Source organism: Macaca fascicularis, chromosome 12 (genome assembly GCF_037993035.2).
Source record: "Macaca fascicularis isolate 582-1 chromosome 12, T2T-MFA8v1.1".
In the NCBI taxonomy this organism is placed as follows: Eukaryota; Metazoa; Chordata; class Mammalia; order Primates; family Cercopithecidae; genus Macaca; species Macaca fascicularis.
This window is the reverse complement of record NC_088386.1, coordinates 137,763,482-137,778,506: the sequence shown is the minus strand read 5'-3', so window position 1 is coordinate 137,778,506 and position 15,025 is coordinate 137,763,482. Positions and strand designations below refer to the sequence as shown.

The 15,025-nt window shown below is 45.9% G+C and overlaps 1 long non-coding RNA gene across 1 annotated transcript; it reads left to right on the top strand.

Annotated features, from left to right (window-relative positions):
- The first annotated feature begins 6 nt into the window (after window positions 1–6).
- LOC123572363 (uncharacterized) lies at window positions 7–6,820 on the top strand. Its single transcript, XR_010580203.2, has 2 exons — window positions 7–1,676; window positions 4,660–6,820. It is a non-coding gene; the product is annotated as an uncharacterized lncRNA (long non-coding RNA).
- Window positions 6,821–15,025: the final 8,205 nt, after the last annotated feature.

The following is a 15,025-nucleotide window of genomic DNA, read 5'->3' as shown; positions in this document are numbered from 1 at the left end:
TCACGTGACTGTGGCAGGCAGGCAGGCTGGGGACGCAGGAGGAGCTGAAGTAGCCACTCAAGTCCAAAGACGCCTGCAGTCAGGATTCCGTCCTCCTTTCTCTCCCGCCTTCGTAGACTGGATGAGACTCCTGTGTCGCGGAGGCTGACCTGCTGACTCAGAGTCTACTGATTTCAGTGGTAATTTTATCTTCGAAAAATACCTGGCCGGGCGCGGTGGCTCAAGCCTGTAATCCCAGCACTTTGGGAGGCCGAGACGGGCGGATCACGAGGTCAGGAGATCGAGACCATCCTGGCTAACACAATGAAACCCCGTCTCCACTAAAAATACAAAAAAATTAGCCGGGCGTGGTGGCGGCGCCTGTAGTCCCAGCTACTCGGGAGGCTGAGGCAGGAGAATGGCGGGAACCCGGGAGGCGGAGCTTGCAGTGAGCCGAGATCGCGCCACTGCACTCCAGCCTGGGCGACAGAGCGAGACTCCGCCTCAAAAAAAAAAAAAAAGAAAAAAAAAAAAAAGAAAAATACCTTCACCGAAACATCTGGACTGGTGTTTGACCAACATCAGCGTCCTGTGGCCAAGCAGACACAGAATGAACCATCGCAGCCGAAGGAGGCGGGGCAGGTGGCAAGCAGGACCCCAGCTCTTCCAGGACGTCTGGGCTCGAGGAGGGAGTGGCCGGTGCCGCAGGGGGTCCCTCAGCCAAGGTAGGCCTGCAGCCGATCACATTTTCACAAGTCCATCGGCCACGTGGGTGCCCTCAAGATTATACCAATTGTCATCCACTTTCTCCCATCTCTTTTCTTGGAGTTTTTATAGCTATACTTTTTAAAAAAATTAATTGTCTCTACTATCTAAAGCAGTTTGGGGTTTATGGAAAAGCTGAGTGGAAAGTAGACGGAGTCCCCGTGTGCCCCTCGCCTCGCCCCTCACGCAGACTCTGTGCCCCTATTGCTAGCACCTTGCCTTGGTGTAGGGTACTTGCTGCCTGACGAATCTGCACTGACCTGGCCCCGTCACGCAGGGTCCACGGCCCAAATTGGGGGCCAGTCTTGGCGTCCTGTTGAAACTAGGCCTCATAAAACTTAGAAACTAGGCCTCATATAGAAAAAATTAACACCAGGTGGCTCTGGATAGGGTCCCACCCTGCCTCAATAGGGTCCCACCCTGATAGGGTCCCACCCTGCCAATTCCGGGAAACAACCTCATGGGGTCCCACCCTGCCAATTCCGGGGGTCCCACCCTGCCTCGAAGTTCCCGGAATCAACAACTCCAGGAAAAAAAACCTCATAAGGTCCTGCTCTAACCAATTAGCATAAGACACCTTGCTCAGGCCATAGACAGACCCAATTACCACGCGCCTAAAGCTTTGTTTGAATTTCGCGCCCTAAGCTGTGTTTGAACTTGTATTTGCCTATATAAACAGCCTGTAACAAGCAGTCGGGGTCCCAGGGCCAACTTAGAGCTTGGGACCCTAGCGCGCTAGTAATAAATAACTCTCTGCTGTGAATCTCGTGTCGGTGATCCTTCGCGGCGACCCCTGCCCAGGAGGGAATCGACAGTTCGGTTCCAACATTTGGTGCGTTGGCCGGGAACGGGGTCGTCCGAGGACCCCCGACCCATCCGGCGGAGACCCATCTGGCCCGGGCCACGGACTGCTGACTGAACGGACCTACCAGGTACTTTCGTTTTGTTCTGTCTGTCTTGCCGGCTAACTCTGAACTCTGGGGAATACTCCTTCTGAATTAAGTGGGGAAGGGGGACAGACGTGTCCGGCACCTTCCCACTCACGCCCTGGGGGACGCCCTGGCGGTAGTCTGGGAGAAGGCTAATGACTCGGTCAGCCTCCTCAAATCTGTAGGCAGGTCGCCCCTGCCGTCTGAATATTTTGTAATCTTGTGGCGCTACTCTCTGGCCGCGCGGCTTCTCCTTACTTGTCTGGTCTTTGTTTTTGTTACTTTTGTTTTGTCCTTGTTATACGTGGACGAAATAAGACAGACGTTGACGACTCCTTTGTCTCTGAACCTGACTCACTTCCCTGACGTTCGGGCTCGAGCCCACAACCTCTCCATAGAAGTCCGTAAGGGACAATGGCAAAAATTCTGCTCGTCCAAGTGGCCTACCCTCCATGTTGGGTGGCCCCGGGACGGAACATTTGACCTCCCAATTATCTTACAGGTTAAAGCAACAGTGATGGATCCTGGGCCACTCGGACACCCGGACCAGGTGGCCTACATAATTATTTGGGAGGATCTGGTCCGAAATCCTCCCTGTTGGGTGAAACCCTTCCTCCATTCCCTTTCCCCATCCCAATCTACCCTCCTTGCCTTAGAAGCCCCGAAGAATCAGAATCCGGACCCGCATAAGCCAGTCCTCCCAGATGAACCCCAGAGGGACCTCCTCCTTCTCGACCCCCTGCCTCCTCCACCTCAAAACCCCCTTCGGGGACCTCTACCTTACGCTTCACCCTTGCCCCCTGTCTTGTCCCCAGCTCTTTCCTCTACCGCCTCGACCCCTACCCTTTCTCCAACTTCTCCCTCGGCCCCTCCCTCCACCCCGTCTCCTCCTCCAGCCCCGCCCAAACTCACCCCTCGGACGCCGCCGCCGTCACCTCCTCGTCTCCGCTTGCGGCGGACTGAGGACCCAGAAGGCCCTTCCACTTAGCAATCCTCCCTTTTTCCCCTCCGTACTGTCAGTCACACAGTCCAGTACTGGCCCTTCTCTGCCTCTGACCTCTATAACTGGAAGACCCATAACCCTTCCTTTTCCCAAGACTCTCAGGCCCTAACCTCGTTAATAAAATCCATTCTCCTCACCCACTAGCCCACCTAGGATAATTGCCAGCAACTCCTGCAGGTCCTCCTAACCACTGAAGAAAGGCAGCAGGTCCTCTTGGAGGCCCGGAAAAATGCGCCAGGACCAGGAGGCCTCCCAACCCAACTTCCCAATAAAATAGACGAGGGATTTCCCCTCACCCGCCCGGACTAGGACTATGAAACGGCACCAGGTAGGGAGAGTCTCCAAATCTATCGCCAGGCTCTATTGGCGGGTCTCAAAGGGGCAGGAAAACGCCCCACAAATTTGGCCAAGATAAGAAAGAAACCCCTAAGGAAAGGGAAGCCAGGTTAGCGAAGGAACAGATAGAGCAAGAGGATCGTAAGAACCGAGTAAAAGATAAGCATTTAACAAAAATCCTGGCGGCAGTTGTGAAAAAGAAAGGACCAGGAAGAGAGGGAAAGAAGCGGAGGCGGCCAAAAGTGGAAAAAGACCAGTGTGCCTACTGCAAAGAACAGGGGACTCGCGGAGGCGTTAAGGACAAAAGAGGGCGCGGCCAACTCCCGGGGGGACGGCAGGCCGAGAGCGCAACGCCCGGGCCTGGCGCCAAGCCTGAGCCCGCCAGACAGGAGGCGGCCCCGCCGCGGGCTCGGCTCCGGCCCCAGCCCCGCCAGCATGGCCGGCCGGACCGTACGGGCCAAAACCCGGAGCCGGGCCAAAGATAACATCAAGAAGGTAATGGCGACCATCGAGAAGGTCCGAAAATGGAAGAAGCAATGAGTGATTGTAGGCGACACTTCCCTTCGTATCTTCAAGTGAGTGCCAGTGGTGGACCCCCAGGAGGAGGAGCAAAGGCGGGCAGGTGGTGGGGCAAAGAGATCCCGTGGCCGGGAACGTCGGGGCAGGGGCGCCAGTCCCCGAGGGGGTAACCCTCTCATCCTGCTGGATCTCAATGATGAGAACAGCAACCAGAGTTTCCATTCGGAAAGTTCCCTGCAAAAAGGCACAGAGCCCAGTCCTGAGGGCAGCCCCCAGCCCAGCCGCCCTATGTCACCTGCCGGACCCCCAGAAGGGGTCCCTGAAGAGGCTCAGCCCCCACGGCTGGGCCAAAAGAAAAATCCCGGGGGCATAACTGCTGGCAGCACTGACGAACCCCCAATGCTGACCAAGGAGGCCCTGGCAATAATCCAGCAGATGCATGCCTGGACACACTTGAGTAATTGAAAGCTAAAATTACTGATTAAAAAAACTGACTTTCTAATCCCAAAGACAAGTACCCTCGTAGAACAAGTGACATCTGCCTGTAAGGTCTGTCAGCAGGTAAACGCTGGGGCTACCCAAGTGCCAGAAAGGAAACGAACTCGTGATAACCGCCCAGGAGTCTATTAAGAAATAGACTTCACTGAAGTAAAACCTCACTATGCTGGATATAAGTACTTACTGGTGTTTGTAGATACCTTTTCAGGATAGGTAGAAGCCTACCCCACCCGGCAAGAAACGGCACACATAGTAGCCAAGAAAATTTTGGAAGAAATCTTTCCTAGATTCGGACTTCCCAAGGTAATTAGGTCAGATAACGGGCCGGCCTTCGTTTCTCAGGTAAGTCAGGGGCTCGCCAGGATATTGGGGATTAATTGGAAATTACATTGTGCCTATAGACCCCAGAGCTCAGGACAGGTAAAAAGAATAAATAAAACAATAAAAGAGACCCTTACTAAATTGACCTTAGAGACTGGTTTAAAAGATTGGAGACGCCTCCTATCCTTAGCTCTGTTAAGGGCCCGGAATACACCTAACCGTTTTAGGCTCACTCCATATGAAATCCTCTACGGAGGACCTCCCCCTTTGTCAACCTTGCTTAATTCCTTCTCCCCCTCCGATCCTAAGACTGACCTACAGGCCCGGCTAAAAGGACTCCAAGCAGTACAGGCCCAAATCTGGGCCCCCTTGGCAGAACTGTACCAACCAGGACATCCACAGACCAGTCACCCCTTCCAGGTGGGAAACTCTGTCTACGTTAGACGGCATCGCACTCAAGGACTAGAGCCTCGGTGGAAAGGACCCTACATTGTTCTCCTGACCACACCCACAGCCATAAAGGTTGACGGAATCTCCACTTAGATCCACACATCCCACGCCAAGGCTGCTCCAGAGACGTCCGGACCAACACCACTTAAGACATGGAAACTCCAACGCTCCGCGGACCCGCTCAAGATAAGACTCTCTCGTATCTAACTCCTTGCTTATTGTTTGCCCTTCTTCCCTGCGCCGTCTCTAGTATAGTTTTTGATGCTAACCCCCCACCAGCCATTTAGCCTGACCTGACAGATAATTAATTTTAATAATCAAGAGGTCTTAAATAAGACCTCCGAGAATACTCCTATAAAGACTTAGTTTCCAGACCTCTATTTCAACCTAAAAAAAAAAAAAAAACAAAAAAAAACAGGAAAGATAAAAGACACAGGCCCCCGGTTTACTGGTCCCACAGGAGTCCTATTAAGGACTCCTCAGGATAGACAAGAATAAAAAGGACAGGCTAGAAAAATGTCCATCAGCCGGAACAGGTTTTATGCCTGTCCCGGATGCAAGACAGAACCAATAAAAAAACTTGTAAAAATCTGACTCACTTATATTGCAAAAACTGGTCCTGTGTAACTACTAATAATAAAAAATAAAAATAAGCCACAAAACCTTAGTATATAACTATGCCCTTTGTCCAGCCCTGTACCACAACCCGATATTCAGAAAATTGCAACCTGGTTCGCATCAAGTTTAAAGATGCGGCAAAATCTGATAACAGATAGATAACAACAAAATTAATATAAGGTCTCTATTTATACCAGCACAACCCGCCTAAAATTCCCCTCCAAATCAGACTATTAGTCAATCCAGACACTGCCCCTGTTGCAGTAAAGCCAAACCAGGTTTTATTAAAAGCTAGAAAGCCCCCGGTTTCCATATCGGAGAAGCCCCAACTAAAAGCTCCTCAAAGCACTTCCCCGCCCTTAATCTCCCTCACCCTCGCCGACATATTAAGAATTAAGGTAGCGGCTAAAGTTAAAACCGGGACAGCAGCCCTAGTGCATAGTAACCATCATCTGCAACAACTTAAAGTAGCCATAAATAAAAACCTTAAAGCCATAGAACAATCTATCACAAAACTTAAAGAGTCCTTGACTTCTCTGTCTGAAATTATATTACAAAACCGACAAGGACTAAAAATTGTCTTTCTAAAAAAAAGGCGGGCTCTGTGCAGCCCTAAAAGAGCAATGTTGTTTTTATGCAGATCATTCAAAAATAGTTAAAAATTCTATGGCAAAACTAAAAAAAAATTAGACAAAAAAAAAAAAAAAGAAAAAATCTCAACAAAGTTAATTTAAAAATTAGTACAACCAATCCCCTTGGCTTAGCACCCTAATCTCCACCATCTTAGGACCCCTCATCCTGCTCACGCTCATCCTGACTTTCAGGCCATGCATACTCAACCACTTACTCACCCTTATTAAAAATAGATTACATGCTATGGTTCTGACCCAACAATACCAGACCCTCAGGACTGAAAAAGAGGCTCAAGATTGAGCCTCTGACACAAAAAGAGGAGGAAATGAAACTAGGCCTCATAAAACTTAGAAACTAGGCCTCATATAGAAAAAATTAACACCAGGTGGCTCTGGATAGGGTCCCACCCTGCCTCAATAGGGTCCCACCCTGATAGGGTCCCACCCTGCCAATTCCGGGAAACAACCTCATGGGGTCCCACCCTGCCAATTCCGGGGGTCCCACCCTGCCTCGAAGTTCCCGGAATCAACAACTCCAGGAAAAAAAACCTCATAAGGTCCTGCTCTAACCAATTAGCATAAGACACCTTGCTCAGGCCATAGACAGACCCAATTACCACGCGCCTAAAGCTTTGTTTGAATTTCGCGCCCTAAGCTGTGTTTGAACTTGTATTTGCCTATATAAACAGCCTGTAACAAGCAGTCGGGGTCCCAGGGCCAACTTAGAGCTTGGGACCCTAGCGCGCTAGTAATAAATAACTCTCTGCTGTGAATCTCGTGTCGGTGATCCTTCGCGGCGACCCCTGCCCAGGAGGGAATCGACAGTTCGGTTCCAACACTGTGTTCTGGGAGTCCTGGAGAGTGCATGAAGTCAGAAGTTCAAGACCAGCCTGACCAGCATGGTGAAACCCCGTCTCTACTAAAACTACTTAAAATACAAGAATTAGCCAGGCATGGTGGCGGGCACCTGTGATCCCAGCTACTCAGGAGGCTGAGGCAGGAGAATCGCTCGAACCCAGAAGGCGGAGGTTGCAATGAGCCAAGATCGCGCCACTGTACTCCAGCCTGGTGACAAAGCGAGACTCCATCTCAAAAAAAAATAAAAAAACAATGTTTAATTCTGCGTTCATCCTGCCTTCTGCTGTTGTGCCCTTGCCAAGGTGTATCTTTTTGCTTGGTTGGGATGCTAGCCCTCCCTTTCAGCCTTTTCATCGGCTCCTATAACTTTCTTTTGCAGTTGTAACTACTGTTGTGGCCTGATGCTGACATGTTGATCTTAAAGGTCTAGAAAAGCACTGTTTTCCTTCAATATAACTTGATTCTGTACTCTTGGCTTTTCTTGTTATACACTGTTCTGAAGGGGTGGCCTGCCCCTCCACACCTGTGGGTGTTTCTCGTTAGGTGGAACGAGAGACTTGAGAAAAGAAATGAGACACAGAGACGAAGTATAGAGAAAGAAAAGCGGGGGCCCAGGGCACCAGCGCTCAGCTTACAGAGGACCCACGCCGGCCCCGGTCTCTGAGTTCCCTTAGTATTTATTGATAATTATCTTTACCATCTTAAAGATAAGGGAGTGGCAGGACAATAGGATCATTGTAGGAAGGAAATCGGCAGTAAGACATATGAACAAAAACCTCTGTGACATGAATAAGTTTAAAGGAAAATGCTGTGCCTTGAGATGCATATGCAAACATCTCCATAAACCTTTTAGCATTACTTCAGCCTATCACATGGGGAGAAACCTTGGACAATACCTAGCTTTCCTAGGCAGAGGTCCCTGTGACCTTTGGCCGTGTACATGTCCCTGGGTAGTTGAAACTAAGAGAATGGTGATGACTTTTAACCAGCAAGCTGCCTTCAGGCACTTGTTTAACAAAGACACATCCTGCACAGCCCAAAATCCATTAAACCTTGAGTCACCGCAGCACATGTCTCTTGCAAGGACAAGGTTGGGGGTAGGGTCACAGATTAACAGCATCTCAAATACAGAACAAAATGGAGTATCTTATGTCTACTTCTTTCTTCTTTCTATATAGACACAGTAACAGGCTGATCTCTCTTTCTTTTCCCCGCACTGTTCAGTGTAGCCAGGAAACTTCTCATGCTGTTATTGAGAGTCATGCATTGTCCTGCTCAAGGTTTCTGTTTTCTTGTTTACTTTCCTCCATAATATCATGTACACTCATGGCCCTGGACCCAATCTTCCCGCTCCTGACTAAATTCAAATATCCTTTTTCATCAGCTTTGACTTCCAGGTTCGCTCAATGGGCTTCCACAGGAGAAGCAATCACTGCAGAAGGCATTTCTTTGCCTTTTGAGTAACTGGCCTAAAAAAACGAAGATTTTGCATTTTATCAAGATAATTTCCAGTGTCATTTTTATTTGGTTTTTTGATTGCTTATGAAAACTGAGTTTGTTTTTACATCCGTGTAACTTTCTGTCTTGCCATTGAAGATGGCAATGGTTACATGAGTAACTATTATTTTACAGTGATCTAGGATTCTATTTTGATCAAATGTTTTGAGCCTTTTAACATCTTTCACAAAAGTCCTCAAAATCAAATCCTACATTAAGCATCTGACTTAGACTTATTGCAGGCAGGATCATCAAAGCTCTAAAAATGAATCATTTCAAGATTATACACATTTTTTGAGACAGAGTCTCACTCTGTTGCCCAGGCTGGAGTGCAGTGGTGCAGTCATAGCTCACTGCAGCCTCAAACTCCTGGGTTCAAGTGAACCCAGAGTGCTAGGATTATAGGAGTGAGCCACCACACCTGGCCTGCAAAACCTTTTTGCAGATTCCAGTCAGGTCATGAACTCCAAAATCACCACCTCCAGCCTGGTGATTACATACACTGGAAAGACATCAGTTACAGGACCTCTTTCCCCCCCACTTTGGAAGGGTCCTTATAAGGTACTGTTAACAAATCCATGTGCTACCAAGTTACAGAGAGTTGACTCCTGGGCACACATAGAGTATGAGTCAGTTTTCACACTGCTATAGAGAACTGCCCGAGACTGGGTAATTTATAAACAAAAGAGGTGACAGCCAGAGGAAGATGTAAAGGAAAGGCATCCCAGGCAGGGAGCATTCCAGCTACAAATGCTCTGAGATCCTGTAAGAGTTCGATTTCACACGCTGTGAAGACACTTCCTGAGACGGGGTGATTTATCAACAAAAGAGGGTTAATTAACTCACAGCTCCCCATGACTGGGGAGGCCTCAGGAAATTTAGAATCATGGTGGAAGGTGAAGGGAAAGCAAGGCACGTCTTAATTTAATTTTGCGTTCATCCTGTTCATCATGGCAGGGGAGAGAGAGCAAAGGGGGAAGAGCCCCTTATCAAACCATCAGATCTTGTGAGAACTCACCCACTGTCATGAGAACAGCGTGGGGGAAACCGCCCCCATGAGCCAATCACCTCCCGCCAGGTCCCTCCCTTGACACTGGGGATTACAATTCGAGATGAGATTTGGGTGGGGACACAGAGCCAAACCACATCACATCATCTAAAAAAGGCACCAACTCCTGCTGAATCTTGAACATTCCACACTGGTGTCTGAAACCAAACTCAAGCTTCACATCTGGGAGAAGGCAGCCATCAAAGTGAACGGCTTTCATGAGACACAGGGCTGGGGCTGTACTCCAAGACATTAAGACGTATCATAATGTTCCCTCTATCTGAATTAATATAGTTTGTTCTACGTCTTAATACTGTGTAATTTAGATGTTTAGCTACCTGTGAGCTTCCTTTTCCTGTCCTTATCAGAACTGAACAGGGCTTATGGCCTTTTTGTTTAAAATGTTACTGATTCTTTGTTTTGTTTTCCAAAGTCAAGAAAAACTTTTTTATTTTAACCTATTTATAGCTTTCAGAAACGGAGTGAAATAACAAAGTTCAGCTTTCTCTCGCTACCTTCTACCCCTAGAATTCAAAAACTATTCATGAGCATTCTTACTTACAGCAATACAGTTGTTTGCATAAATTCAGTAAGAATACATTTTCTTTTGTAACAGGACACTTTGGGGACATTATTTTAACAAGACCTTTGACTGAAATAACATATTTTCAGATAAAGTTCCAGCAAAGCCAATTTAAAAAGAGCCTACACGGCCAGCTGCTGTTCCTGCTGCAATTTACACAAATGATCAAGCCAAATAGAGTGACACTAAAACTTATTTTGTACACAAATTGGTCTTACTATTATTTCTCTGTGGTAGAAAGGGGGAACTAAAGAGACGAAAAGAATTATGTTTCAAAAGAAAACTATAACACACTTGTTCTTCGATTCCAGCCCTGACCACTGTTCTTGAGTTTTATTTTTTGCCTATAATTCAAACTGAGTCTTGAATTATCTCTTGGCTACACATCTCTAAAGAAGATCTAGGTTGTAATTTTTCTTCATGACCATTTTAGTTGATTCCTTTCTTCCTGTTAGGGGCACGTAAATTCTTATTGAGAGGTGAAGCCGGCCAGACTTCCTGGGTCAAGTGGGGACTTGGAGAACTTTTTTGTCTTACAAGAGGATTGTAAAATGCACCAATCAGCACTGTGTAGCTAGGATTGTAAAGCGCACCAATCAGAGCTCTGTAGCTAGCAAGGGGATTGTAAAATGCACCAATCAGCACTCTGCAAAATGCACCAATCTGCAGGATCCTAAAAGTAGCCAGTCGCAGGGAGGATTGAAAAAAGGGCACTCTGATAGGACAAAAACTGAACATGGGAGGGGACAAATAGGGAATAAAAGCTGGCCACTCCAGCCAGCAGCAGCAACCTGGTCGGGTCCCATTCCACGTTGTGGAAGCTTTGTTCTCTTGCTCTTCACAATAAACCTTGCTACTGCTCACTCTTTGGATCTGTGCCATCTTTAAGAGCTGTAACACTCATTGCGAAGGTCCGTGGCTTCATTCTTGAAGTCAGCGAGACCATGAACCCACTGAATGAACCAACTCCGGACACATTATGACTGTATGTTACAGTTCTCCCACTCAAAGTATTAATGCCATTTATCTCTCGAATCTCCCTCATTCGAAGTTTCCTGGAGCTGTTGCTGAAGATATACCATATCAAGCACCCTCTGTCTAGGCCCAGGAACTGCTGAGGAAGAGGAGGGGGCATGAGATGGTGAGGGCTGGCTTCAAAGGATAAAACTAGTTCAGGCCAGGCACAGTGGCTCATGCCTGTAATCCCACCACTTTGGGAGGCCAAGGCAGATGGATCACCCAAGGTCAGGAGTTCGAGACCAGCCTGGCCGACATGGTGAAACCCCGTCTCTACTAAAAATACAAAAACTAGCTTTGCATGGTGGCACGTGCCTATAATCCCAGCCACTTGGGAGGCTGAGGCAGGAGAATTGCTTGAACCCGGGAGGCAGAGGTTGCAGTGAGCCAAGATCATGCCACTGCACTCCAGCCTGGGTGACACACGGAGACTCCATCTCAAGAAAAAAAAAAGCTAGCTAGACTCTCCAAATCAAGGACAGTGCACAGATGCCTGCACTGCTGACAAATGAAGGGACTGTGTCTCCTGGGCCATTAGGTGGTTCCCTTTACATCCCTCCAAACCTAACCCTCTAAAGAATTTCCTGCTTCCCATAGACTTAATTACCAAGAGGATGTGAAGACACCTAGTGGCACAGCCTCCAGAATACAGCTGTTCCCAGTTATAGCATTTATACAAATAGAGATACAATTAAAAAGGTATTGGCCGCCTTAGGACAAATTACTAAAAAGACCACAAAAAGCACAGCAGCACATCAAAGTCTCTAAATTCCTTAGCTGAAATGGTTTTAACAAAATGCTTATATTTCACGTAGCTAATTGCTACAAGTCAGAGACTGAGGTCAAAATTATGGTAGCTCAACACATGGAACTTATAGATGTAAAGAGAGCTTATGTGGATATTCTCATGGTCTAGTTTCCCCTCTTTACTGTCACTCTTTCTGAATCTTGATATCTTCTCTATATCTACTGTCAGTGGAGTTTAGTTGTGTTTTGGAAGGCTTTTTCTTTGTTTGGTTTTTGGTTTTTGCCTGCATGGCCATTTTGTTCTTTTAATTGGAATATTAATCAATTTATGTTTAATGTAATTGGGATATATTTGGGTTTGAATTGGATGTCATAATATTTCTTTCTATTTTGGCCTTGCCTATTCTATGGTTTTTGCGACGGAGTCTATATTTTATTACTACAAGCACTCACCACCATGCCTGGCTAATTTTTGTATTTTTAGTAGAGACGAGGTTTCACAATGTTGGCCAGGCTGGTCTCGAACTCTTGACCTCATGATCTGCCCGTCTCGGCCTCCCAAAGTGCTGGGATTACAGGCGTGAGCCACCACTCTGGCGGCCTTGCCTATTCTATGTATATTTTCTCTCATTTCTTGTCTTTTTTTTTAATGATTTATTGTTTTGTTATACTTAGAACATCTGTAAGCCAACATTTATCTTTATATAAACTATTTCAAATTCTCTTCCACCAGACAGTATGGAGATTTCTCAAAGAGCTTAAAGCAGATTACCATTTGATGCAGCAATCCAGATCTACCCAAAGGAAAAGAAGTGATCATATCAAAAAGACACCTGCATGTGCATGGTTATCACAGCAGAATTCACATTGCAAAGACATGGAACCAACCTGAGTGCCTATCAGCTGACAAGCAGATAAAGAAAATGTGGTAGATATACACATGAAACGCTACTCATCCATAAAAAAGAATGAAATAATATCTTTCACAACAACTTGGATGGAGTTGGAAGCCATCATTCTAAGTGAAGTAGCTTCTCACTTATTAGCAGGAGCTAAGCTGTGGGTATGCAAAGGCCTACAGAATGTTATAATGGTCATTGAAAACTCAAAAGTGTGGAGACTGGGAGGGCAGTGAGGGATGAAAAACTACCTATTGGGTGCAGTGAACACTACTTGAGTGCGGGGTGCACTAAAATCTCAGACTTCACCGCTATACAATTCATCTTTATAACCAAAATCTACTTGTACCCTAAAGCTAGTGAAATAAAAAATAAAAAAGTAAAATAAAAATATCCAAATTGCTTTCCATTGATTTTTGGGAGCCTAATTATTTTTTCATAGTAGGAAGAAATGATTCATTAGCTGCAAATCTCACAATTAGTAGTGCTAAGTTCAAAAATTTTGTTTAAGGAAAGTACATCTGATATGAGGTTGTACTTCTGATTCCTCACAAAATTATTTTAATAATTCTGATGCATATAGTAGCTTATATTTTGGGGATATTTACATTGTGTCAGGTAATTTTTTTGTTTATTATACTTTAAGTTCTAGGGTACATGTGAACAAGGTACAGGTTTGTTACATATGTATACATGTGCCATGTTGGTTTGCTGAACCCATTAACTCATCATTTACATTGGGTATTTCTCCTAATGCTATCCCTCCCCCCTCCCACCCCATGACAGGCCCCAGTGTGTGATGTTCCCCACCCTGTGTCCACGTGTTCTCATTGTTCAATTCCCACCTGTGAGTGAGAACATGTGCTGTTTGGTATTCTGTCCTTGTGATAGTTTGCTCAGAATTATGGTTTCCAGCTTCATCCGTGTCCCTGCAAAGAACACGAACTCATCCTTTTTTATGGCTGCACAGTGTTCCACAGTGTATATGTGCCACATTTTCTTAATCCAATCTATCATTGATGGATATTTGGGTTGGTTCCAAGTCTTTGCTATTGTGAATAGTGCCACAATAAACATACGTGTGCATGTGTCTTTATAGCAGCATGATTTACAATCCTTTGGGTATACACTCAGTAATGGGATGGCTGGGTCAAATGGTATTTCTAGTTCTAGATCCTTGAGGAATCGCCACACTGTCTTCCACAATGGTTGAACTAGTTTACAGTCCCATCAACAGTGTAAAAGTATTGCTATTTCTCCACATCCTCTCCAGCACCTGTTGTTTCCTGACTTTTTAATGCTCACCATTCTAACTGGTGTGAGATGGTATCTCATTGTGGTTTTGATATGCATTTCTCTCATGGCCAGTGATGAGCATTTTTTCATGTGTCTGTTGGCTGCACAAATGTCTTCTTTTGAGAAGTGTCTGTTCATATCCTTTGCTCACTTTTTGATGGTGTTGTTTGATTTTTTCTTGTAAATTTGTTTAAGTTCTTTGTAGATTCTGGATATTAGCCCTTTGTCAGATGGGTAGATTGCAAAAATTTTCTCCCATTCTGTAGGTTGCCTGTTCACTCTGATGGTAGTTACTTTTGCTGTGCAGAAGCTCTTTAGTTTAATTAGATTTCATTTGTCTATTTTGGCTTTTGTTGCCATTGCTTTTGTGTTTTAGTCATGAAGTCCTTGCCCATGCCTATGTCCTGAATGGAATTGCCTAGGTTTTCTTCTAGGGTATTTATGGCTTTAGGTCTAACATTTAAGTCTTTAATCCCTTGTCTTTTAAAAAATGACCATTTTCTATTTTTTTCATTTGTCACCTCTATCAGTCTGGTAATCATATAATTCTGTTCTTTCAGTGTTGACACTAGGGATTTCATCATGCATCCTTGGCTAATATAAATTGGTACTTTCACCTTTTCTTGAACAATGCAAGGATCTCAGAACACTTTCATTCCATTTACCTCCCTGTCCACTTTAGTACTATTTTGATTATGTATTTTAAGTCTATATATAGTCAAAACCCTACGAGATATTGCTGCTGTTGTAATTTTCTGCAGTTCATATTCATTTGGATTCACCCACTTTCTTTTTTTTTTTTTTTAGACGGAGTCTTGCTCTGTTGCCCAGGCTGGAGTGCAGTGGCGCAATCTCGGCTCACTGCAACCTCTGTCTCCCAGGTTCAAGTGATTCCCCTACCTCAGCCTCCCAAGTAGCTGGGACTACAGGCATGCACCACCATGCCTGGCTAATTTTCTGAATTTTAGTAGAGATGGGGTTTCACCATGTTGGCCAGGATGGTTTCGATCTCCTGACCTCGTGGATTCAC